We start from the raw sequence: 27,841 nt of genomic DNA on the forward strand, positions 1-27,841 counted from the left end.
AGATCTGGGCTCAGGATGTTGTATGTACTTAGGGAAGGCGGGGCATTTTCAGAGTATAAGGTCTTCCTGGTGCTTTGTTTTATTAAAAAAAAAGGCTTAGCGGTACTCTCATTTTCCTACTCATAAAGAAATACTGTCCCTCAATGAGGCCAAACTTAGATTCACAAAATGTTTAGGGGTATGCATACCCCTGCGTCATCTCAGAAAAAAAGCACTGGGTATTCCTTATGTAAAAGCAGGCCCACAACAACCACACAAGCAAAGGCTTGTGGTGGTTTAGATAAAAGTTTGCTGGAAATTGGTCAAAGCAGTCATTGTGTGGCATCAACTCATATCCTGGTTTGGAGTATGCAACTCAGCACACACACACACACACACACACACACACACACACACCAGGTGTGTTCCATATTTCCTCAGAGTTACCAAACCCAAGTTTCAGTGCAGGTACAACTTGGTTCAAAAACCACTCACATGAAGCTGCTTAAAGCAGATACAAATTAATAAATTGACTACATGTTCAGTCCTAAAGCACATATCCCCCCTTCCTAAGAATACTGGGAACTGTAGTTGATTGTTCACATTGCTATAATTCCCAGCACCCTTAAAAAACGTTCCCAGGATTCTTTTTTAAAAGGGGGGTGCACTTTTAACTGCATTGTGTGTACACAGCCTGAGAAGCCTTTTTCTAACCCATTTATTTTTGTGAAATTCTGGAAGCGTCCACATTTTATGAGGAGAAATAATTTCTAGGAAATATGGTCTGGTTCCAGCTTTTGCATGCTCATCAAGCTGATGAGTGAACCTGTGAGGAACCTGAGCCATCTTGTTGATAACTGCAAAACTCAGCAAAACAGAACTCCAGCAGATTTCCGTGAAAATTTCGTCAGCCACATATTTGCTTGGCTGAAGCCCTGGTTTCTATTTTACCCTTACACAGTGAGAGATGGGGGAGAAAGTTGGTTCTATTAGCATTTAAAGGTGAACCTACCCAGTTTGCCTTTTTTGAAACATTACACAAACTACCGGTAAACATAGTTATCGGGGAAAAAATCATTTTTTTCCACATTGTGCAGTGCAGTTCTCCAGCCAAGCAATGCGTACCAAAATGAATGTACCAGGGCAAATTGTGCACCAAAATGAGTGAAAATTACCAAAATGATAGGGGAAATTGCATTAAAAAATTTATATTGAGAAAAATGTGCACTAAGAATGCTGATGAATTTTTAAAAAGATGTTATTTTAATTACAAAACTACATATAAAACAACATGTATACTACATTAAAAAATACAGAAGAGTATACAGAGAACCCAAAAGAGAGTAAAAATGAAAGCATGAAACCCCTTTCACCCAGGTTCAGAATGTGAATAAGAGGAGGAGGAAAGCACGCCTTATAGACAAGGCCTGGATCTTGCCATTAAGTCACACACATCACTAAACAGTAGAAAAAAGGGCATGTGTCTGCTCCTGGGGCTCAGTGAGAAATGAGACTGTCTGACTTATGGTATCACACCTTGCCAAAAGGAGACAGGGGTGAGAGGCGGCCTAGGTTCTTCTGGATTAGAATGATAGGAGCCAACTCCTAGGGGCTGAGGGCCTTTCAGCTACCCCAATAAAATCTTTGATGAAATCTTTGATACTTTTACTTGCCTCCCTCAGCTCCATCCCTGAAGAAAGATTAACACCTGGAGCCAAATGCCAATGAAATTTCATGAGGACTTTTTAAAAGAAAATAAAAGAAAAATTCACACACCAATGTCGAGAACTGAACTAAGGTTGGAAAAATGAGAAACAAAGAGAAATCTCCAGATTCGCCAATCCCAATTCACAGCTAATTAACTTTGGGTGGGCAATGACCTCACATGTGATAATTGCTGTTATCACTTGATAATCCAAATGTGTTAAATAGTTGCCACAGAACATCATTGCTAATATCAGGAAATTACCCAACAATGGGACACAGCTTGGAAGTATATCCTTATCTTGTATTATTATCTTGTACTAGTATTTATTAAATTTATATACAGCTCTTCATCCAAAGGTTTACAACATAAAAAACCCACAAAATACAAAACACCCATCCATAATAGCAAAAACAAACAGACCAATAACTCACCCTGACACATTTAAAAGGACACAGATTGCTCAATCAGCCCAAGACCTGGTTGAAGAGGGACATTTGCACCTGGTGCCTAAAGATATGTAATGAAAGTGCCAGGCGAACCTCCCTGAGGAGAGCATTCTACAAAGGCCTGTCGTCATGTTGCCAGTTAGACTTCTCCAGTGCTTTCCCCCCTAAAAAATCCACAACATTTAGGGGTACTCTCATGCCGTCTGAGACTCAGGAAAGACCGTGATAGGAAATGAGGCTGCCATCGAGGGTAGCAACGAAACTGACAATTCACCATGCTGGAGAAGAAACTAATTTTTTAAAAAATTAGTTTCGTCTCCAGTTAGATTCGCAAAATGTTTAGGGCTATGCGTACCCCTGCGCGCGCCCCCCAGAAAAAAGCACTAGACTTCTCCATCAGACTAAAGCAATGCATTAGTTGGGGGAGGAAGGATCAGCCCTTGCTTTATTTTGGCCATTTTTTACTTTGCATATGGTACGGTCCTATTCAGAATATGACAAAGGAAAGATTTACCAGTGAACCTCAGTGGAATATTTTTCACTTCTAACTGGAGGGTCGATACACAGCTTCTTGTGCTGTTTCCCAGAGCCTATGGACATTTTCAAGCTCACGATTTGGCTCACTAACCCAAGTAAGAGGTAAGGCAAGATGGTATGTGTACATATTGACTGAAATCATTGTGAACCATCTCCACTAGACCCTCCTATGGACAGTAGGAGCCTATGATAAAACTGTCCATTTGGCCTTTGGAAGGAGCTCTGAGCTAGGAGGCCTTCCATCAAGGTTTGTGGCAGCTGGAGCCCATCTTGGCTCTCGGAAGCAGAATATCCACAAATATTATTAAACAGTATTATCTCACAAAAAAACCATTTAGGAAGATTTCAGCTACACCAGCAGTCTTCCTGTACAGATGGTGAATGTCTTGACAAGACATTCTCCACCTATCATTTGAAAGCTGCTCTCAGCTTTAAGATAATGTTTCTTGTTGAAACTTTTATAAGGCCTATAACCCCTCTGTCTAGTGTCACTGGGGAACAGAATTCTTCTCCTATCTGTTTAACATCTGTATTTTAACCACATAGTGGAGAGAGAGAGAGGGAGGGCGGGAAAATAAAATCCATTACCTTGTGTATTGTTAAGCTGAACAAAATTATTCTTAACTAGAGTGGTTTTGATTTTGGGATCTTTGTACTTGGCACAACCCATGAATCTGTGAATCAGAAAAGAGCCTGCTGGGATCAGGCCAATGGCCCATCTAGTCCAGCATCCTGTCGTCCCAGTGGCCAAACAGATGCCTCCAGGGGAAACCCAGAAGCGGACCTGAGCACAAGAGCAACTCTCCCCTCCCGCAGTTTCCAGCAATTGGTATTCAGAAGCATTGCTCCCTCCAGCTAGGGAGACAGAGCATAGCTATCATGGCTAGTAGCCATCATCTTTCTCCTCCAGGAATTTGCCCAATGCTCTTTTAAAGCCACCTAAGTTGGTGGCCAAACCTGCTTCCTGTGGGGGAGAGTTTGATGGTTTAACTATGTGCTGTGTGAAAAGGACTTTCATTTATCTGGCGAATCTGTCAATCTCTGTTCTCTGCATTTCTCATTTTCCCCCACTGCATTCTTGCTAGAATTTCCCCCTAATATAATGTATTTCTGCATGTTATTCTCACTAAAATATGCATTTACATGCATAATTTACCCCAGTGTATGCATTTTTTTATTTTGACTGGAGAACTGCCTTGCAAAATTCAGAGAAGTTCTAATTTCAAAGTATTGCCTTTTTTAAAAAAAATGCTTCCTGCTTCAAAAGGTGCAAATTAAGAAAACTGAATTGAATTAATTAATTGTGGATAGGTGTGTTGGGACAGAATCGTAAACCTGTGGTTTTGATTCTAGAATAATATAGGGCAGGATTACAATGCCACCAAAATATTTTTGTTGCTCCTCACTTGTTGGTGTTGCTAAAGTCATGTTTAGAAAAGAAAAAAAAAGGTGTGAGCGAGCCTTGGTGAACAGGGAAATCACAGGAAAAGAGGAGGAAGAAAATTTAAATGATCCCAGAGTGAACTGTTTTGCTGTTAATACAGAAATACAGAGCAAGACACATTTAATGGGCTGTATTTTTTATTATACTATGCTGAATAATTAAGTTTGAGGCTAAGTGTCACATAGATTTATCTTTTAATTAAAAAAGCATGGTTCACGCATATTTGAGTGGTAGTCCAAATAAATGCAATATAGAAATTTATGTTTGTTTATCTAGGTGTTAATTACCTAGAGATTGTTCTGGATTACTTCTTTTTATAAAGTGTCATAGGCTCATGTCAGAAGTAATAAAGCTTAACGGAGGAACCTTATCAATTTGCTAACTATAATGCTAGTGTGACCTGGAAAGAAGAAAAAAAAAAACCCCAGGGGGGAGCAGACTTTGGAAAACGTTCTCTACGTGAGTCCATTCAACATATAATGCCCCCCTTCACTTGCAGAATAATGCTAGCATTTCCATTCTCGTATGTCAAAAGTATTAATATGTCTACTGTGTTTTATTGCCGTCCCTACATGTAATTATTTATACAACACATGGTTATTTATGCCATACACACACACACACACGCACCATATTGTAAGGTGAAGCTACAAATCGTCATACACGTGGTAGGCAGGCAAACGCTTTCGATAAATGAAGTGCCATTTTTGAGCACAGGGCATTGGAGGAACTGCTGTCCTGGCTCAGAAACCCATCCTTCATTCCACACCAACCTGTAAGCCCACTGCTGGAAGAAACCACAGAATCAACCATAGGGGGGGGTCAGATTCCATGACTGTCAGATATGACGGATTTCAGAGCTGGAAACTCCCCCTTAAGATCTAGCATCAGATTTCTATACAGATATAAACCATTCTCTCTTCTCTCACCCACCAACTACCATGCAAGAAGCATAGATGACATGAGTCTACTGGGCCTGAACCTTGATTGAAGGTGCCTTCTGCAACATGTTCTGGGATTGTGTGTGACCTCCTTGTTGGCATCCTGACTACAATTGATCATGAATGCACAATAAATGGATGTCTGGAGGGACTCCAAGTAACTGGCTCCATGCCTTTCCACGTTTTGGAAAGCCAGCTTCTGCAGTGAGGAACCTTTCATACTCATGGATCCAGACATCCATTTATTGTGCATTCATGACAAATGTGTGCACACATCCAAAACTTTGAACTCTAATGTCCCAAAGTTGTGTGGGGAGCTTAGAGGAGTAGAGACGCAGAGGTCTGCTTTCTGAATAAGTTGAAGGTGATGGAACCACAGACATGATGTGGGGGCGGGGTAGTGCAAATGAGCTCACACCTGCTATCCTTTTCACATGGCGGTAACTACTGGCAGATATATCACCAGCAATAGCATTTGTGCTACTGCTTTTTAGGTTGAGGTCTTTGCAACAGTGCAGCTCCACCCTCCTCCTCACAGAAGAGCCTGGATTGGCAGCTAGGATTGCTCTGCAAGTCTGGATCCTACCCAACAAGTTCACATCAGCTTTTAGTGTCATGTGTGTTAATACCTGAAACACATTTCTTAGTTTATAAACTTTGTTTATAATCAGAAATCTTATTTAGGGCAGATACACACACACACACACACACACACACACACACACACAGTGGTCCGTACTTAAACTGAAACCGTTCTTAAACCGAGGTGTGCTTTCCCTAATGAGGCCTTCCACCGCCAGTGCCCTTCCACCATTCAGATTCCATTCTTAGACTGAGTTAGAGTTCGCAAACCAGACACTACTTTAGGTTTTGCAGAGTTCGTAAACCGAATCGTTCATAAACCGAACTGTTCTTAAACTGAGGTACCACTGTATGTATGTGTCTGTGTGTGTGGAGAGAGAGACCAATTTGTTATACAAATCTGCTTTTCAGAAACAATTCTGGTGTATTTCGTAATCTGACTCCAAAATGCAACTTTGTCTACCAATCTGCTAAGTGACTTTATAGTTAAAGGAACAGCAAATCTCAACTGAATGGAGAAAGGACATTAAAAGAACTCCAAATTCCCTGCTGCTGACATCCACAATGCCAATTATATCACTCCTCAACTGTTCTGAATAGAGAAGATCGAGACTTGGCCACTACCATAATGGGGAAATGTTTGGAGTTGGTTACAACCAGTAATGTCAATAATCATATGCTAAACATATTACAAAAAAAATAATTGGTCATCCTTGGGAAATGTTTTGCTGCTTTTGTGGTTTCCAGTGCATTATTATTATTTTTCTTATGAACAGTAAGAAGAATTAAGAAAGAGCTAGAGGCCACTAAAACAGGTTGGTTTTTGATTTCCATAGATTCACTGGAGAAATAATGTAGGTAGTGTTGCTCCATCAGCGTAAACTGTTATACTCTGTGTAATTGGCACAAGAGCCCAATAAAATGTAGAGGGCGGCTCACTCCTTTTTACAGTCACAACAATAAGGGCAAGGCTCAAGGGTGCAGCAGAAGCTTCACTGATACATGACAACTGATCAGTTATTGCAGTAAGAGCACTGCAAGAGCCCTGTGGGATCAGACCAATGGCCCATCGAGTCCAGCATCCTGTTTTCACCTGGGACGAGCCAAGAAGTCTACAAACAGCATATGAAAGCAACAGCCCACCTGCCAATTGCTTTCCCCCCCAAAGAACTTCTTGTTTGGAGGCATCCTATCCCTGAAGCTGGCAGCTGTACATGAGCATCAGGAGTGATGGACATTGCAGTATATACACTGCATATCACACAGAAAAAAAGGGGAGGGGAAGACAACAACAACAACAACAACAACAACTCCATCTTTGCCAATCATTTGCTCTGCAATCCAGATAGCTGGCCCGAAAAATTTAATTCAGTCCAAAAATATAATTATCTGCATAATTGTATACTACCTTTCATCCCCAAAAGGCCTTCGGAGTGATTTGCAGAAAAATAAAACAATCAAATGCAATCTAGGCAAGGCAAAGCAGAAAAATCATGCTTTCTAACAAACGATAGTTTATACAAGACAAAAAACAAAACCAAAACAGACTATACAATACCGCCTATCTACTTACCGGTAGTCCAACCATGGTCTGACACCTGCAGTCTAAAAGTACTACCAGGTGCTTGTCCTACCTGGAGTAGAGCCATTTAAGTCAATGGGTGTGACTAACGTTGGTTCAGTAATTTCCATGGGTCTTTTCTGAATAGTTGGATACAACCTTATTTTGTTTCTGTCCTACCTAACCCCTATTCTTCTCATGGAATCATTCTCTCTCACTTACACACACACACACACACACACACACACACACACACACACCGAGAGAGGAGAGAGAGAGAGAGAGAGAGAGAGAGAGAGAGAGAGAGAGAGATGGTCAGCCATTCCCACTTACTGTCATTTGGACCATAATGTCCTCAAAGATACAGATGTGGCTCCATGCCTTAGAACAATCACTGTGGGAAACTGCCAAGCAGGATTAGAGCATGACAGCACTCTGATCTCCTGTGGTTTCTAGCAACTGGAATTCAGAAGTATTACTGCCTCCAACCATGGAGGCAAAACATGTTGATAGCCTTCTCCTCCAGGAATTTGTCTAATCCTCTTTTCAAGACATCTAGGTTGGTGGCCATCATTGCCTTCTGTGGGAATGAGTTCCATAGTCCTGCATAAAGAAGTCCTTTCTTTTACCTTTCCTGAATCTTTCAACATTCAGTTTCGTTCCTTGAACTGGATGCTACCATGGGGGAGTTGGAGAAGCTATACTTTGCCAATTCCCCTGTAATCCCCAGCACCACCCCATGCTGATCCAAAGACGATTTGTGTTGGCGTAGGGCGGGATGTGGAGGAGTTGGTGAAAATTGTCTCTGCCCCTTCCATCCAGTTCATGGATTTCAACCCCATGGAACTCTGGCTGCAGCCCATTGTCTTCCATATGCCATCATTTATGGAGTCTCAGTTTAAACAGCAGTTAAATTTCCCAAGATGTTCATACTATATTTCCAACTGGTTTTACTAGTACGGTCTGGGGGATTTCAGAATTTGTAAAGCTCAGGGTACATCAACACCATTGTTGAATCTGAAGGCTGCAACCCCACCTTCTGAGTAGCTGTACTGGTGGCATCCAAGAGCAGTGAATAAGACCAAGCCAGCAGATTCCTCCCTTGGGCGTGATGGTTCAGATGAAGGGATATGCATCTGCAAGCCACCCGCTGCTTTGAGACGCTTTTTAGTTGAGTAGTCATGGTCTGCAAAATGAAAGAACTTCAGCTCAGAAGCAGAGCTGCCTAGCATGCAGAAGGTCCCTACTTCAATACTTGAGATCTCTGTCTTTGATAGGGCTAGGACAGGCCCCTGCCTGGAACCCTGGATAGCTACTGTGAACCAGCACAAGTGAAACTGAGTCAGGTGGGCAAGTGGTGTATCTCAGGATAAGGAAACTTTCATGTGTTTCAGCCATTTTGCTTAGATGCATAAATTGGAACCTTATTATACAGTAAAGCCCACAGGTTAGTTTGCCTTCTCTTTGGGCAGAGGTCAACCCAGATCCAAATACCCTCATCTATCTTAGTCATGTCTTAGTCATGCAACATATGTGTCAATATGAACTTAGTGTGGGTATGGAATTGTGTCCACTCACTTCCCTGCATGAAGAGTGTCCCAAGAGAAAGACTAAGGTTGTACAACTTGTACATATCTTCTGACATAAGCCAAAGGTTGGGAGTTGTCACCGTCTCGTGGCTGAGCAACAACATACAGAGCTCAGTGGAGCGGGAGGCCAGCCAACCAGAGGGTACTTGCCGAGAAGCAGAGTTAGCATCCAAAGTCAGGTCCACTTCTAGGGTTGGGTGAACAGATGGTCCAAGGATCAGGGAATCTGATGATCATGGGGTCAAGCATGAAGATGAGCAGGGAGCAGCAATGTAGGGCCAGGAACTACCAGCAATGTTGCCAGCATCTGACTGCTGCTGGTAGCTCAGAAGGCTGAAGCCAGCTGGTTCTCATCAGTGCCTTCTCCTCTGTATCCTTGAAGGCTGAAAGCTGCAGGTGGAGTGACTCTGCCTTCTCCTGCCTTCAGGCTGCTGTTCAGCAGGTGAAGCCGACTCCTGGCCCATGACAGGAGTGATGCCATTGCACACCATTCTGCTACCCTCCATGCACTAAGATCCATGCTTGCCTCTAGGGTGCGTCTAGGTGTTGTGCTGTATCCAGGGTCCTTTGGCTGCTAGAGCAAGGATTCTTGTGCCAGCAGATGGGTGAGATTTAACGTTTCACAAGAGAGGAATCTTGTGCAACAGTTGCACTGGCGGAAACAGTAGATTGTGCAATGAAATTAGTAGCAAACCGATTATCAGTTTTCTTGTGCAACTATGTTCTGCTGGTGCAAAACATTTCAGCAACAATTATACCACTAAGTGACTTTAAACTTAGGGCCACCATTTTTTTAGAGAGAGGAAATTTGACTCTTTAGTGATGGAGCTGAGACACAAGGCTGCCATGATGCTCATCTGATCTAGCCCCCTTTTTTGCTGTAAAGTCCATAGCTCACGGGCAGAATGTCTGCCTTGCAAGTAGAGGGTCCCAAGTTCTATCCCCAATGGTATCTCCAGCAAGGACTGGAAAACTCTCCTGCCTGAAATCCTGGAGAGCTGCTGCCAGTCAGTGGAGACAATATTGGGCTAGATGGACCAATGGTCTGACTCGGCAGCTCCCTAGGTTCCCGTTTCCTACCTTCTTGTAAAACATTTGGAGAATCCTGGAGAAGCATCTCATGGCTTGAGTGGTGCAGCCAATCAGGCAGCATAACATCTTGGGATGGCCTTTGTTTCCAGTCAACATAAGTAGAAGACATAGACTAATCTTTGCATGTGAGGCCAAATGATTGATTTGTGTTTGCATCCATAACAAATGGGCCAACTATGAATGCAGCAACCCAAACTCCCAGCCAATAATTTATGACGCGCTTGCGTCCCATTGTAACTTCCTCTCTCCTTCAAATACATAATCAGTAGTAGGCACTGCTTTATTTAACATCTTTATTAATGATCTGAAGGATGGGGAAAACTGTACATTAATTACATTCGCAGATGATGGTAAATTAGGAGGTGTTGCAAGTGCCGCTGAGGACAGAATAATAGCACAAAGGATCTCAAAGAGGTTAGAAAAATGGGCAGGAATTAAGAATAAAAAGCCACTAAGGTAAACATGATTAAATATGAACTCGGAGGGGAATTTAGCCCACAGACAGCAGAATGACAAGGAGGAGAAATGATGGTACTAAAAAGAAAACACAGTAGGCCAAGGCAATGCTGCAACAGTTGATGAAAAGTATCACTGCTGTCCAGTGACACCACTGGTCACTGGATCCAGTAATATGCTGCTGGGTACTAGAGGAGTAAATAGTAATACTTCTGGATACTAGTGCAGTGGAACACTCCAATACTCTTCAGTGAATCAGGTTAGAGTATTCTGTGCACCACAAAACAGGTAAGAACCAGTTAAAGAAGAACCTAAAAAGTGACTATTAGAGTGAAAAACAATTTCATATGAGGTACAAGGAGGACTCTTCATTTACTCTGTGTGTGTGTGTGTGTGTGTGTGTGTGTGTGTGTTGAGTAAGAGTTTTCAATGACTGTGGTTAGATTAGAAATGGTAGGGCAATGGAGTGACTGAAGGTTGCTGGGGAGAGGATGAAACAGTCATGATGACATATATGCCTATTTAGTGTCTGTCCTAATGGAAAGCTCTGGCAGACTCTCTGGACTCTGTCCTGGAATGCAGTACTGAATGAAGTCTGGTCCATCTAGCTCAGCATTGTCCACACTGATTGGCAATAGCTCTTCAGGATTTCAGGCGGGAGTCTTCTCTGAGTCCTACCTGGGGATGCCATTGGGGATTGAAATTGGGACCTTATGTATGCACAGATGTTCTTGACCACTGCGCCATAGCCCCTCCATGTGGCCATGTGTGAGGAGGACTTGAATGCATGAAACTACTGCAAAGCGCACTTTTATGCTTGCATCTGTTTCACACTGATGTGGTGAGAGCCTGAAGGCAAAACGAGCATCTCCACTGCTAAGTAGATTTGTGGGCAGGTGCTTTGCTACACTTTAAAGAAGGCGTGAAAGAAGTGGCCCTCAATTCGATGAAGTCCAGTTTGTGCAGCAACCTATGCAAATTCGAACCCTTAACCCGGATGTCCCCCTGAATCATTCACTGTTCCACATTTTGTGGGGTTTACTCTCTCAGCTCTGTTAAATCGCAGTATGTGAAAACACTGATGTGATCAGCACAAATCATGGTATCTGTAACAGGGTGTGGGACAGATTCAGAGCAATGCTCTACAGCCCCTTCTGCACTCATTTTCCCCCTTTGGCCAGCATTATTATTATTTTTTTTTAAGAGAGACTTACTCTTCAAAAATCCAATTTTACAAGCGGTTAGACTTTAGTGTGGACGGTTGCTTTTCGGTAATTTGGAGATGGAAAAATTAATGGCTGGGATATTTAATTTTCAGACATAGCTACTGCATCTTTAAAGTATCTCTTTTTATATAATATTTTTATTGTCAATAATATTGCTTGAAGACTGCAAGGCTATTCCTCTTGCAGGAGGATATTTATTTCTAAAGAGACTGCGACGGTGTCTCTACCGTTTTCTGTGGACACGTAGTAAGTCACGGATAATAGTCCAGGCAGGTTGGAGAGAGACTTTTAATTTTGTTTATTCCTTATTTATCAGTTTTATGGTTATATCCATTGCTCTTATCCTCCAAGGAGCTCAAGGTGGCATTCATGGGTCTCCTTCCCCCCATGTTATCCTTACAGCAACCCTGTGAGGTAGGCTGGACTGAGAGGCAGTGACTGGTCACAGCAAGTTTCATGGGTGATTTTAACCCTGGTCTCCCAGGTCCTAGCCCACCACTTTATTCCATGTTCTGGAAAAAAGATGTAGACGTGAATAAGTTTGTGGAGGGGAATAATCCAGACCATAGGTCTGGAAATTTATGGGACTCATGTTAACATTCCTGTGCACCACCTCTAAGAATAACAGACAGAATAGATGGGCCATTGGCCATTGACCTGATGCAGCAGGGTCTCCTTAGATAGCATTTCCAGGCATGGTGGAGATGGGAAGCCTTTGCGCTTCTGTCAGTTAAGACCTGACTTATCTCTTCTCTGCGGCTGCTCATTTTTCTGCTGCTCACTTTTTGTACATAAGTCAAAATGCACCTCTCTCTGCGTGTAGGAAGCAGTTAATAATGAATGAGTTCATTCTGGCATCTTCATTTGGGTTGTCTCTCCTCTCGATTCTTTCTATATGGAATAAGTAGGCTTATCAAGTGGATATGCTTTAAGGCTAATGAGCCAGTGTCTACCATCTGAGAAGGCAGATAGGCACAGTCTCTCCACTGGCCTCCACTGATGTCTTTATTAATAGAAACCAAGATCCCTTCCTGAGATGCAAATTCATTAATGTTATTCCAAACTGATATTCAGACTTTGACTCCCAAATTAAGTCTGGTATGGTAATGCCTAGACCATGGGCATTGAATACGAGTTGATGCATGGAGTGCAATACTATGCATGTTTACTCAGAAATAAACCCAACTGTGTCTAGTGAGTCTTAATCCTGGGTAAGCATGGATAGGACAGTATTCATATACAAAGCCTCAAATGTATGGAGAAAAACATGGAAGATTAAGCTTTCAATGGCTGCTAGACATGTTGGCACAATATTGCCTCCAAGCTTTAGAGACAATGAGCAATAGTCCCCTTAAAATTGATGGCAATGACTTAACATGGGCCTAATCTTCCAAAGGGTCTAATCTGAGCAGAATCTAGTTGGATACCACCCATTTATTTGTTTATCTCACCAGATTTATATACCGCTTGACTGTAAGAAAACCTCACAGGTATACACAGAAAGAATAAAAAATAGTTAAGAATAGAAATAGTTAAAATATTATTTTTTAAAAACAACAACGATAAGCTAAAAACCTGATTGAAAAATATAAGCCAACATTCCACATGTCTGAATAGGCTTTGCCCAAACAGAAGTTTTTTAAGCAGGCTTTGGAAAGAGCATGGTAAAGGTGCCTGCCAGATGTCAACAGGGAAGGAGTTCCAAAGTGGGTGAGTTACCACACTAAACCATGGGTCAGCAAACTAAGGTCTGCAGGCCAGATCAGGCCCAATTGCCTTCTGGATCTGGCCCATGGATGGTCTGGGAATCGCTGCGTGGATCGCCAGCACACACGTTCTTTTCCTCTCCCTCACACGATGGCGGTGGTGGTGGTGGCACCTCCTTCCTCCCTCCTCCTGGCTTCTCCGTGCCCTGCCTAGATGAGGAAGGGGGCTGGGCTTTGTTGGTGCCAGCAACAGCAGTGCTCAAGCAGCCGCCATTTTAAGCAGCCCCTCTCCGGAGCCCTTTTGCATGCCACTCATCGTCTCGCCACCGCCAGCCCCTGCCACTCTCAAGACATAGGTAAGCAGCCACCAGGGCTCGTGGTGCTCTTGCATCCCCCCCCAAAAAAAATATAGTCTGGCCCCCACAAGGTCTGAGGTACAGTGGACCAGCCCCCTGCTGAAAAAGTTTGCTGACTCCTGCACTAAACGATTTCTTACCAATTTCTTACCAATGTGGAATGAGTATTTTGTGGTACCTCTAATAGTGCCAGTTTGGCAGATCGCAGTGGTGGAGTGGCTGTATACGGGGTAAGGCAATCTTGTCAGTAAACTGTTTCCCAGTTGTTAATATGACTCCAAATACTAGTTGATGGGGAAGTCGACTGAGGGACTGTGATTGTGTTCATGTCCTTCTTGAGAAGTCCCTCAGGCATGTGGTGGCTGTGACAGCAGAATGCTGGACTAGGTGGGCCTTTGGTCTGAACCAGCAGAGCTCTCCTTATGTTTATCAAGCTCTTGCTGGAAGTAAGAGTGAAGTTGTCCAATCATTTGATTCATTGCTCTTACAAGGAAATGTCACCATGAGAGAAAACATGCTATCCTTCTCTTAGTTATTATTCCATATATATTAAATCACAAAGCTCTCTAAGCAGTGTACACAATAAAATTGTAGAGAAAACCCGCCTAAAATGCATGAAATGATTTAAAGACTCACCAAATATACATAAAATAATTATCAATAAAACCAGTAAATTTATATTAAAAAAGAATATAGGTAATTGTCAATGTAGGCTTGCTGAAATAAAAGCTTCCAGCAGGCATCTAAAGCAGGCATAGGCAAGCTCGGCCTACCAGATGTTTTGGAACTACAACTCCCATCATCCCTAGCTAACAGGACCAGTGGTCAGGGATGATGGGAATTGTGGTCTCAAAACATCTGGAGGTCCGATGTTTTGCAACAGAGCTGCCTGTGTAATGTCAACAGGCAGGGAGTTCCAAAGCATGAATCTTGCCACGTTAAAAGGTGGACCCATCACAAATGTGGAACAAATATGATACGGCACTTGCAAAAGGTAAGTTCTGCAGGCCAAAGTGAATGAATAGGCAGATGTGGGGCAAGGCATCTTCCCTGAATCCTTAATGAGGCAACCCTGACCTGCTGAAATGGAATTACAACTGTGGGCTCTTCCTACTTGGAAATCCTGTGACTATATCTCTTCTTGCCCACATGGGGGCGTGTGAGCAACTGTGAAAGGAGGACAAGAATTTCTTACATCAGAGTGGTGCTTCCCTGGAAATAAGGATTGTGTACTTAAAGGGACACTGCACTACCTATTGAGGCCATCTCTGTGGCTGATGTTGAGTCAAGTAGTCGAAGAAAAGGAATGCTGTGAAAATTCCCTCCAGGAAATAATTCTCTGAATATTTCAACCATTTTATACAGCCTGTAAGTGGTGTACAAGAACTCAATTCAATGCAATTAAAAATTGGTTAAAGTTATAAAATCAGAACTCGGTTAAAATGCCTGCTGGAATTTTTTGTTTAAAAGCCTTCAGTGAGGGCTAGAATTTCAACAGGGAGGAGACGTGTCAGGTGTCAACTAGAATTGTGCAACTGTAGTTGGAAGGGACCCTGAGGGTCATCTAGCCTAACCCCCTACAATGCAGAAATCACAGCTCAACAATCCCTGCCAGATGGCCATCCAATCTCTGTTTAAAAGCTTCCAATGAAGGAGAGTCCACTGCCTTCTGAGGGATATGGAAGGGAGTTCTATTCCATGAAATCGGGACCACAACACCAAACACTTGGCTCCTGGTGGCTATGAGTCATGCACCCCAGCTCTGGGGAACCACTAACAGCGACTCCTGCAAGAACTCAGTGATTGGGCATGGATATAAGGGATGGTGGCGGCAGAAAGCATTTATTAGTCACTTACTACACAAAACATCTCAAAGCAGCTTACTATCATAAAAGCATACAAAATGCAAACATGTAAAATACACCCAGTATTTATGAAAACCTTATTGACTAAATGTACTTGTCCTGCAACAACAGAAAAAGGACAGATGTCGCCACTCCAGACTTTTTAAAAGTTGAATATCCATAGCCACCACTAAAAGGTAAAGGTAAAGGACCCCTGACAGTTAAGTCCAGTCGCGAATGACTCTGGGGTTGCAGTGCTCATCTTGTTTTACAGGCCAAGGGAGCAGGCGTTTGTCCACAGTTTCTCCGGATCATGTGTCCAGTATGACTAAGAAACCAGAGCAGCACACCACCCTGTCTTAGTAAAGTTCCAAAGGATCAAAAGAAATTACACAGTAGCAAAATGCTTACTTTATTGCCCGTTTGCAAAGCAGAGGAATTAGAAGCCTGACAACTGATTTGTTGCTATTTATTTTATCTATTTTTATTTTGCCTCTTGAGGAAGCTTTTGCAACAATGTACTAAAATGTAGGAGCCGAACCTGCAGGAAGCCAGCAACAATCACACTTTCCAGGCATTCATTTCTCTGTGGGCAAGTAGGCGGCCTGAGGAGATAAGGAGCACCACTCTCTACCTACCCCTGATCTATAGGCTTTCACTGGAATGTCTGAAAACAGCTGCCAGGTAGTAGCAGATGACGTGGCAGGGCTGTGCCACTCACCAAAGCTCCCTCCAGCTTAGCCGCTGCATCATACCATAACAAAAATGGGGTGGGGCAAGGTCAGTGTGGTGCGAACCCAACCACAGAGCCAATCTGGCACTCCTGCCCCCACTTTTGCACCACGCTGGCCTCACTGCTGCCATGTGCCCCACGGCACCACCCAGGATGAATCAGGGCTGGCAGGATCTGTCAGGTGAGGAGGAGGATGAAGAAGCTGGTGGTGGGGAAAGCTCAAGCAAAATCTTTGGGAAAGGTTCTGCCCATTTGTTGCTGGGCATCATGGGGAGGGCACCCTGCCTCCTAAGAGCAAATTTCCCATGGTAGTTCCCCAGTCGGCAGGGCCAGCAAAACCAGAGGTGGAAGAAGAGGTAGAGAGTTGGACCTTTAGCAAACATTTGCCAGGATTCTTTGACTGTTTAAAATGGTATGATACTGCTTTAAATGTATAGTGCAGATGGCGCCCAAAAAATCAAACAATAATAATAGGTATTATTACAAGCCCTTCATTCTAAGGTCCCAGGGTAGATTACAACATTAAAAACAATTAACCACATCTTACAACCACGCAAATAAAAATAAAGTGTGTTCTAAAAACATGAGCACAAAACACAGTCCTAGAGCAGGCCAGGCACCTTGATCATCAGTATTAAATAATTTAGAATTTATGTACATGTTGTTGTACATCTAACCATCCCTCCCTGCATCCACCCAAGGAAGGTGGAGCTAACTTGCACCCCTCCAAATGTTGTACCCAGCTAGTACAGCCAATGGCCAGCAATCCCAGTCTAAGATATTTATGGGCCATTTCCCTAGCAAAGCTCCTGATTAGGGGAAAAATACAAAAGAACAACAACAACAACCTGAACAAGTATCATACTGAATTAAAACACAAAGAAATTGAAAGTTTTTATATACCTGTTTTTAACTTTTTCTTTTTAGAAAAAAAAATTAAATTAGTTTTGTAAATTATTTGGAAGTTTTCTTACCCTCAAGCAGTATACAAATCTTGTTAAATAAATACATTGGGTGGGGTGGGGGGAATAAGCTTTTCTCTTTCAGTTGAACTGGGGGGGCTAGTTTAACACAGGCATGCCAACCTTTCCTTGCCCACAACTTCTCAGCATAATGGAAGCAAAGTCAAATCTCACAGTCCTTTCAAAAGCCCTCACGTCTCCCTCTTCCACATCTTCTTGAAACTTTCTAGGCAGGGACCTACTAACAACAGACACGTGTGTGTGTTCAAAGGATCCTGAATCACAAATAGCTCTAAGGCTTAGATGCTCAGGGTTTTCCATCAAGCACAGCCTTGACTTTTAGAAGAGCCACAATCCCAATCACTGTTGCTCTAATGAGTTCAATCTGGTTCCTGCAAGGCAAAGTGTTCTTCTCTTTCCCACAATGCTGGGTCTGCCTCCAAGCTCTGCCCAGCACACACTACTTACCAACAATGCATGAATCAAGTCAACTCAACAGGTTGATGTGTTCCACATGTTCCTAGTTAGTGCAAGTTTGCAGCGATTATCCTCAGCTTAGCACACTTGCTTTGCATTAAGATAGTGTGTGTGTGCGTCTATGTGGCTTTGTGGCTGCACATTGGTAAAGAATCCATTAAAACTTCTTAACCCCCCAGCCAACCATTCCAAAAATGTCCAGAGGCTCAAAGGAAGCCTTATTGCACCTGCATTTAGGATAATTACAAGCATTCCCAATCCTGTGATGGTTGGTAACTGTAACTTTTCATTACACCATTAGAGCTGACTAAGTCCTTCACGTCATAGTAGGTTATTATATTACAAGGATTAATTTAACCCAAAGTATGTTCTCAAATGGAGCATGCTCTTCCGTATGTGCAAAACAATCTCATCCAAAAGCACATTTCGCATTTCAGGTCAACTCACTGCTAAACCATAAGCATCAGAAACACAAGACCTGATGGGCCATAAACCTCTCCCCCACCTAACTCTCTGACAACGATGCCTTAACTATAGAATTCCCTTCCTCTGGATAACTGCCAAAGTTTGAGCATCTTTTGGAAATGATATGGAGCCTTCTATATTTGGATTATGAATGAATGACTCGGTCTAGTTCTTGAACCATGGTCATTTCACATGTGTTTATTATTAAATCTGCTCCTTCCTATTTCTGCGTTAATTTTAGAGATTTGTGATATATTAAGTGGTTTTAATACAGAAAGTAAAAAATAAATAATTCACTTTAAAAAAAACTCTTATTTAAGGTGATTGGGTTTCCCCCCACAACCTGGGACCTTCTGCCTGCACACTGGGTGCTCAGCCCCTGTGCAACATCTCTTCTCTGAGGTCCTCCTCTAAAAATGCACACCACAATTAAAAGAGGCAGAGTGAAGTTTGGTGTGGCTGATGCCCTTTCCTCTGACTGCTTTTTATTTACATTTTTAATAAATTTGGTCACCTACCCCAAGTTTTCTTTAGGCAACGAAAAGAAGCAAATGAACGCCTTCCTGAGATTCTTCTTCTGTCTGTTCAAGGGTAACGTGCACTTTATTTTCTCCCTCCTCCACTTTTCCTGAGCCCCTTTTGACAGTGGCACTGATCTTTTCTGAAGCTAGTCATTCAATCAGCCTTAATTCCAGTTTATAGAGCCCAGTCTCAAGTCCTTTCTTAGGTGTTGGCGTGAGATAATGGTCCAATAAATAAGATGGAGCAAGAGCTGTCACCTTCTCTTCTCTTTCTATTGAAGGCTCTTGATGCTCCCCATAGAACATGGGAGGGTGAAAGCCCAGCCTGTTTAGCTCGGGGGCAAAACACACCCCTACACAAGCAGAGAGAGAATCTAATTTTTTCAATGAAACTCAGTGCCAGTCAAGCTCTAGCGGAGTTGTACTTTGGGGACATCAAAAATGTAAGGATAGCAGAAACCTTAGCAGAGACAGGCAAGTTTAGCATGTATGAGATTATGAAACAGAACCAAATTATGAAATATATAATGGCTATAGCTCAGTGGTAGAGCATCTGCTCTGCATGTTGTGCCCAGGTTCAACCCCCAAAATCTCCAGGCAGGGCTGGGAGGGACTCTTGTCTGAAAGTCTGGAAAGCCAGTACCAGGCATTTTAGACAATACTGAGCAAGATCCGCCCGTGGTCTCTGACTCAGCATAATGCAGCTTCCTGGGTGGGTGAATCTACACAGAGAAATTTAAGACTTTAAAGACTTAACATTACATTCCTAACCACCTCTGTTCAGAAGTAAGTCCAATTCAATTCACTTGTTCTCACTCATTAACCCCATTGGGCTGAGGATTTCAGCCTTAATGGATGTGGTGCAATTCATAATCTGCTACCATCATCATCATCATCATCATCATCATCATCATGTCTTTACACCACTTGAATGTAAACAAACAAACAAACAAACAAACAAACAAACCTCAAAGTGGTGTGCAAAGAGAATTAAACAGTAAAATTATCAGGAAAAACAATAAAAATGCTCTTTCAAACATGCAGAAGATAAAATCAGTAATAAACTAAAAAGAGATCGAAGAGTACACCAAAATGCTACATGTCTGAAAAGACTTGTCTAAACATAAATGTTGTTTATATCACCTGCTCTTCACCCTAAGATTTCAGGGTGGGTTACAGCATCAAAATACAACATTAAAAGCAGTTTAAAACAATAAAAACAAGGCGGTTCCTGAAAATACAGTCATACCTCGGGTTACAGATGCTTCAGGTTGCGGGGTTTTTTTTGGGTTATGGACCCGCCGAAACCCGGAAGTACCAGAACGGGTTACTTCCAGATTTTGGGGGTTGCGCATGCCCAGAAATGCCAAATTGCAACCTGTGCGTGCGCAGACGCACCGCTGTGGGTTGTGAATGTGCCTCTTTCATGGATCACGTTTGCAACCCAAGCATCCACTGTATACACCTCAAGTGTCAAAAACCAGGGTGAAGAGGTATGTCTTCAGCATTCTCCAGATGTTGTACAATGAAGGTGTCAGGTGCACTTTTGTGGGGAGAGAGTTACACAGCTCAGGGACCACCACAGAGAAGGGCCATCATCACCATCACCACCACCATCACCGCAAGCATCTGAGGGCCCCCTCTGCCGACCTCAGTTCCCGAGAGGGTTTGTAGGGAAGGAGGAGGTCTGTCAGATATATGGCACCTGAGTCATTTAGGGCTACTAGCCCACCTGTGAAACTAGTCCCAAATTGTGTGACTCAATTGAGCTCTCCATTTTCATGACCCTCACAAATGCGTGTGTGCACAAACATGCCCACATACACAATTCCAGCTATAAGTCTCAGTTGGACATTTTGAAGTTTAGCTGCTGCATTCTGAACCAATCACAATTCTTGAATGCTATTCAAAGGAAGACCCGCAATCTAATCTTGAGGTTCCCAGGAAGTGAATGCAAAAGTCAGAAAAGCAGAACATTTGAAAACAAAGTGGGAAGAAGAAGAAGAAGAAGAAGAAGAAGAAGAAGAAGAAGAAGAAGAAGAAGAAGAAACTTTCCTCAAAACATTCAAGGGAAAGAAGGTGCTGAGGCATCAAATCTCCACTTTCCAGGAAAGAGTTAAGCGGGAGAAATAAAATCAGATATGTGTAGCCTCCAGACGTCCATTAAAGTGCAGAATGCTGTTTTCTATCACAGATTATATGCCAGATGTTCAAACTATCTCTAATCATTGCAGATGTAATGGAGTAGAATGTTGCAGTTTGTGAGTTTACTGGCATTAATTCTGTATACCGCACAAGGGAGAAAAGATTTTAAATATATAATTATACCTCATTAATACTCAGGTTTTATTTCCTTTCAATGGAACAGGACTTATTACAGCAACCATTTACCGCATGTTTTTTTTCTTCTCTCTAGCAGTTGGGCCCCTGCATAATTCTGGGCACATTTGACTTAGAAAAAGCTTACCGATCGACCTATATGGGGGAGGGGGAGGTAGCATGGCATATAATTCCTGCACTATCCTTAAAAACACACACTTTTTATAGACATGAATACATTATATGCAGTGCAAAAGAATACAGAACAAAATAAAATATATCTGGTTTTCCCGATTTCTGCCACCACACACATCTTTTTATTGATGATCTTGAAAAGAACTTGGGTCTTATTTCTTTGGATTCCGGGATAAAGCAAGAATGCAACATACATGCAAACATGAGACCAAAGATGGATTATTTAATAGTTTATGGCATCACAAAGCAGGGGTAACCCCCCCATGAGTATGTTTAATATATATATATATATTAAAAAGAATAAACTCATACCTCACTCCCCCCCCCATTCCCCAGCGTTCATCCCTCCATCTGGGCCCTTTTACATGCACTTCTTCCACCTATAACAGCTTTCCCTTTTATCCCCTTCCTTTCTATTCTCAGCTGTTGTTGCCACATAATAACGAACTTGCTTCCTCCATTTCCTCCCTCCGTTTCTAGGCCCAGCTCAAAAAGCCCGGTCCTGATTCTTTAAAGAGCTTGGGAAAGACCCCTCTCCCCACGAAGCACCGAGGGTAATCCAAGCTCTCTTCTTCCCACAAGATCAGGAAAACATTAAGGAGCAATTTATCACTACTTCCCCAACCACACGGAACAGGAAGGAACTGAAGGAGAAAGCAGGAGGCTTTTAAAGAGTGGTGTAGGGGATCTTTTCCAAACATGATTGACTTGTGAGGAAATAGCAGGAAGATCTTGGCTATGGTGAAGAATACTGCATAATAACAGATCAATACACCACCACGTGGCGTTGGAAGGGACCACAAGGATCACCTAGTCCAACTTCCTGCAATGCGGGGATATTTTGCCCAATGTGGGGCTCAAACCCATGTCCCTGAGATTAAGAGTCTTATGCTCTACCGACTGAGCTATCCCAGCAGCCAGTTGGGAGTTAGCTGTCAGGGAGGAAGACTGCTGAGATTGGACAGTTGAAGGAACTGGGCTGGAAAAGTGGTTCTGGAAGTGTTTCCTCCCATCTAGGCCCGAACCCTGAAACACAACCCCTCTCTGTTTGTTTACCTTTCATATCATATACTATTTCTGCTCCATTTGTCGTCAGTAAATTATTATTATCACACTTCCCTTTACTCCGCCACTTTCCACCAGGAAAATCTGTGGTTTAACACTGCTTTGGAACAAACGACCACCAGGTTTGTCACAGATCACCATTTGTTCCGATTTAGTGCTAAAGAGCAGGTTTTCTGGGGGAAAGCGGTGGGACAAAGGCAAAACTGCTTGAGCCTGTGCCTAGATAGCAAAAGACAAGCAGAAAATAACTTGGACCTGTGCTTTCTAAGCAGTGGACAAGCCTTTCTGCCCCAACTTCCCTCCTATTGTTGTTCCTCCTCTCCATTCTCTGCCACCAATTTACACTTTCTTTTCTTGGCATGAAAAGGGGGTGAGGAGATGGGAGGTGCTTCGTTGACTGAAGCACAGGTGCTTATGTCAGTTGGAACTGACCGTATCAAACTAAACATTTGATATTCTTATTCTTATTCTTATTTATGTCAAGGAGATCTGGCTGTCTGCCTGCCCACCTACCCACCTCAAAGGTTATTACAAAAGAAGCTCCAGGTATGAAGAATCGAGATTCTGATTAATTCAGAAAAATAGATATGTGTGGTGCAGGCAACACACACTTTTTTTTTACAGCTGATCTTTTAAACATGAGTTTGGATGTGCATTGTTTGCCTGATTAAGAAGAAAAATGGGCAATTTGCTTTATACGGATGTGCAAACAGGCATTGTGCTCAGAGACGGGGGAAGGGCAATCAAAAGGGCAGGGAAAGTAACTTTTTCTTCCTTCCTAATCCGTAATGAATTAAAGCCCCAAACCTGCATTTTTAAAAACCAGCACCCTCCCACCTCTCTGTGAGCCAAATGGATCACCTTTGGCAACCCAGACATAGGAAAGGTGTGCATTCCTCTTCATCCAGCAAGTCCTTTTCGGCTTGTCATTTTCCTTGCTGCGAAAGCGGAAAGTCATCAGAGATTTGCATTTGATAGCTTTTGATTTTTTTTCTCTCTCTCTCTCTTTAAAATGAAATAAGTGAACAGCAATTCCCAAAGTGAAGATTTCCTCCCTGGGGGGATTATTCATAACTATATCTCTTTCCATATCATTTTATTACTTAATGATTTAATGAATATTCAAGGGATGCTGCTCCGCTTAGAGTTGCACCACCATCCCATAGACTATCTTTATAGCACCTTTCACGCCATGCATCAAAAGGTGCTTTAGCTCATAAAACTAATCAACAGCTGAGACACCACCGGAGCTTATAGACCAAACACTAAATTCATTAAGCAGTAAAAGTTTAATACAAAAAGTATGTTTTCTACCTGGATTTCAATGCCGCATCACGCATTAAGGTGGAATAGAATCAAAATGTGTTAGCTGTGTCAACTTTTAAATGCTTCCCCAGCAAAGCGAGAGGCAAGCTCAGAAGGGCGAACAGCTTCCTTTAGAAGCAGCTTCACAAAACAAACACCTGCACAAAGGATGGACAAATCTGTCTACTTCTGACCCATGTAAGTCACTTTCACAAGCATAAGAACATAAAGAGAGCATTGCTGCATCAGGCTAGTGGCCCATCTGGTCCAGCCTCCTGTTCTCACAGTGGTCAACCAGATGCTCCAATGGGAAACCCACAAGCAGAGCCCAAGAGCCCTTTACCCTCCTGTAGTTTCCAGCAACTGGTATTCAGAAGCATTCCTGCCTTCAGCCATGGAACCAAAGCATAGCCATCCTGGCTATATGAATTTTTAGAAAACCATAATTTTGTTCTATTTCTACATGGATCTGTGGATAGTTTTTCTTTTTAACTAAATAAACAAAATCGTTTGTCAATGCATATTTCAATCAATATTTTAATCTCCACATTCTTTCAGAATATGTGGTTGGAAACCCTATTTTGACGCATTTTAATAAAGGGGGAAACCTCAGGCTAAATGTGATTCTCCAAAGCCTCTTCTCTCTTTGTGCCTATCTCCATCCTTAAGTGGTTTTACCTGGCTGGAATGCGTTGGTGAACTGTGATCATGTAGAGCTAAGCGTGTAAATCAAAATCTCTGATTTCAGCATGGCTGGGATGTGCTCTCTTTTCACCTCTTGTGCCAAGGCCAGAGTCACTCTGCCCACAATTTCATCTGGTCCTCCTTGCAGCTGCCACACCCCAGAGGGTTGACTGAAAAAGATTGCACACCTCTGATTTAAATTACTCCAGTACAACCTGTTGTTCCCTTTAAAAACCTTGACTTTTTTCCACAGTGACCATTGTGAGAAGGGTGCTATACTAGAAGAGCCATTGGATCAGTCCAGCAGGCTCTTCTTATGTACCGATTTGTTCTTCCTGCCTCTTTTGTTAAGGGAAGGACATTTTTGGTGGCATTTCAGAATTGGGGATGGTAGTGTTGGGTGCTGAGATAGTCATTAACGTTATCAGAAGGCTGAGGAGCCTGTAGGTCTCTGCTCTTGTGGCAGCAACCTCACATCATTTCCTAAAATGTCCTTCCATGGCACAAGCTTGGGAGGTATAGTGGGTTTATTTCAAGAGTTATTATTTATTTGTTTTAAAATGCAAGATGGATAAAAAATCTGCCTATTCCTGACTCATGTCACTCTAACCTGTTTTCACCCACATTTTCTGTGGGCATTCCAGGAAGCCTACTGGAAAGTGATGCAAAAATGTTTTTAAAAATCAGAGAAAGGACACCTTTCTATCTCAGCCACCTCATAACATTAAGGTAAGCAGCCAAGTCGCTATTCCCAATAATTAACTGAAAATTTGCCTCCTCTCCCCACTCTAGCTTCCCCAGATCCACATATTACTGTCAATGTTTCATTGTAAATACAAATAACAATAATTTGGTTTTATACTGCCCCCCCCCACACAATAAAAATATCAACTTTTGTGGCTAAGTGTTTGTAGTGTGTTATGCTGAGATAGGAGAAGACATGTATGTATCTGATGATTTTTTAAGGAGAATGCCCTATGACTCTGGCACCTTTTTAAAGTATGTCTTGTGGATCTCTACAAATAAAAGGGTGTGTTTTTGCTTTCCAGTTTAGTCTTTCAGAAGCAAATTTTGAGGGGGGGAGCAAGACAGCAGGGTGGGGGGAGGTCTGACCGTATCAGCACACAGTATGATCAACTGCTCTTCTGGCTGACATTTTCATTATCCAAAAATTTATGTTCCTATTTCTGTCTGTAATAATGACCATCCATAGCAAAAGCATGGAGGCTGTTAATGGGCAGGAATAGGGTTAAAAAAAACACAACCCACTTTAATTAATCCAGAATTGAAGCATTTCCTCCACACATGTTGAGCAGCCAAGTATTTCACAGCAGCTTTTGGCACCTGAGCACAGGTAGAGTAATTATGCACAGTTTCCAGTGATTAAAAGGTTGTAAAGTAATTTTAGATACATCTTCAAAATTATTTGTCTTATAAATGAGGAAAGAATGAATAAGAAGTGCATCAAAAGCTCTGCGGTTCAGGAATGATTTTTCCCTCTCTTTTTTTGCTCAAAGGCTCCTAAGGGGACTCTGCCGCCAGCAATTAGCCACATACTGGAGCAATTGTTCCATGATGTCCGTCTACTTGTAACCGACATCTGTAACGTTTCTGATAAAAGACCTAACCTAGAGCATTAGCAAGCCTCTTTGCATGGTCTTTGCCCACACCGTGCTATTAGCACTGTTCCAAAGTTCCAAATAATCATGCAGCTAAGAGTTCTGACATGGGTAAGGTTCTTTATTTGTGGCGTTTATCATACAGGCTTCTATTCAACTATGTCCTACTCAGAGCAGACCCATCAGCAATACTGGACTTAGGATGGAATCATGGAATTGTAGTCATCGAGTCCAACCCCTTGTAGTCACAGCTAAAGGTTAATAATAATAATAATAATAATAATAATAATAATAATAATATACTGCCCTTCATCATAAGATCTTAGGGCGGTTCACAGAATAAAATACAGGATAAAGGCAAGGAAATAGTTGAAATAAAACAGCAAAACAATAACCCCTACCTCCCCAGAGACACATTTAAAAGGTTGTAGAATATGAATCAGCCCAAAGCTTGGTTGTAGCGAATCTCTGAAGGACGGCCGTCCAACTTCTGCTAATAAGCCTCCTATGAAGTCACCGATTAATCGCAATGGGTCTACTCTGAGTGACTGGTGTTGGATACAACTCTCTATTTACCTGCAAGATCACCTTACCCACTTGAACATCTGGATCTCCAGAATTGGCACTGTTACAGGTGGCCCAAAATGCTCCTTCCCTATTTCTAAGAAATCAATCTTTTAGTGCTGTGGCACCTAAACTTTGGAACTGCCTGCCTGCCTGCTGACACAAGGCAGGCGCCTTTGTTGTGCTATTTTTGGTGCCTGCTGAAAGCATTAGTGGGCTGTTAGTACTGTGAGCCCCTCCACCTGTGATCTCATGTCGCATATATATGTAAATAAAACCATATATCCTAAAGACACAGCAAATCTCCTCTGGGTAAGTGCCTGGAACCCCCTGGAATCTCTCACCACTTGGAGATTGGCAGGGATCCTGTAATCATACCAGTACCATTGATTTCTGCCTCCACCTTTGCAACCCTCCACCCCGGCTCTACTAAGCTTTCCCCTATCTTTGAGGGCAAGGAGACCATGGCCTCTCATTTAGGCTAGCATCCCCCATGAACAGAGCAAGGCATAATTAAATTCCCCTTTGTCCCGCAGATCAGTATTTGTGCCAACAGAGGGATAAATCTATCCCCTTCTCTGCCACCAACACCAAGGATGTTGGCCTGGTTCCACTCTAAAATTTACTGCAGGGATGTCCTTTTCTTTATTTTACTCATTATTTTGGCTGCAACCTCATAGTCCATCTCTGGCTACAAATTCAAACATGTCTTGTGGTGTTTGATGACCGGCGTAAAATATATGGGAACCTTTCTGCCGCGTTTGATTACGCACAATTTCTGTCTGGATAATTGTTGAGGAGCGAGCCAGGAAAGATGCTCTCTAATTAATTAAAAGGTGCATCCTGCCATCCTGAGGACTAGAATCTAAATTCCCCACTAATCCTTCTTTATACATTCTGGCTACAAATTGACCTTTGCATTTGGTGTACATGCAAACTCATGTTGGGAAGAGATTTGCTGGTCAGGAAGCTGATGTAATAAAGGACCAACAATAGTGTGCAGTGTGATGGACCCAAATTTCCATATCCTGTCTTTCTAGGGGTTCAGAGGAATCATAGAATCATAGAATCATAGAGTTGGAAGAGACCACAAGGGCCATCGAGTCCAACCCCCTGCCAAGCAGGAAACACCATCAGAGCACTCCTGACAATATGGTTGTCAAGCCTCTGCTTAAAGACCTCCAAAGAAGGAGACTCCACCACACTCCTTGGCAGCAAATTCCACTGTCGAACAGCTCTTACTTTCAGGAAGTTCTTCCTAATGTTTAGGTGGAATCTTCTTTCTTGTAGTTTGGATCCATTGCTCCGTGTCCGCTTCTCTGGAGCAGCAGAAAACAACCTTTCTCCCTCCTCTATGTGACATCCTTTTATATATTTGAACATGGCTATCATATCACCCCTTAACCTCCTCTTCTCCAGGCTAAACATGCCCAGCTCCCTTAGCCGTTCCTCATAAGGCATCGTT

This window comes from Podarcis raffonei, chromosome 8 (assembly GCF_027172205.1).
Source record: "Podarcis raffonei isolate rPodRaf1 chromosome 8, rPodRaf1.pri, whole genome shotgun sequence".
Classification (NCBI taxonomy): Eukaryota; Metazoa; Chordata; class Lepidosauria; order Squamata; family Lacertidae; genus Podarcis; species Podarcis raffonei.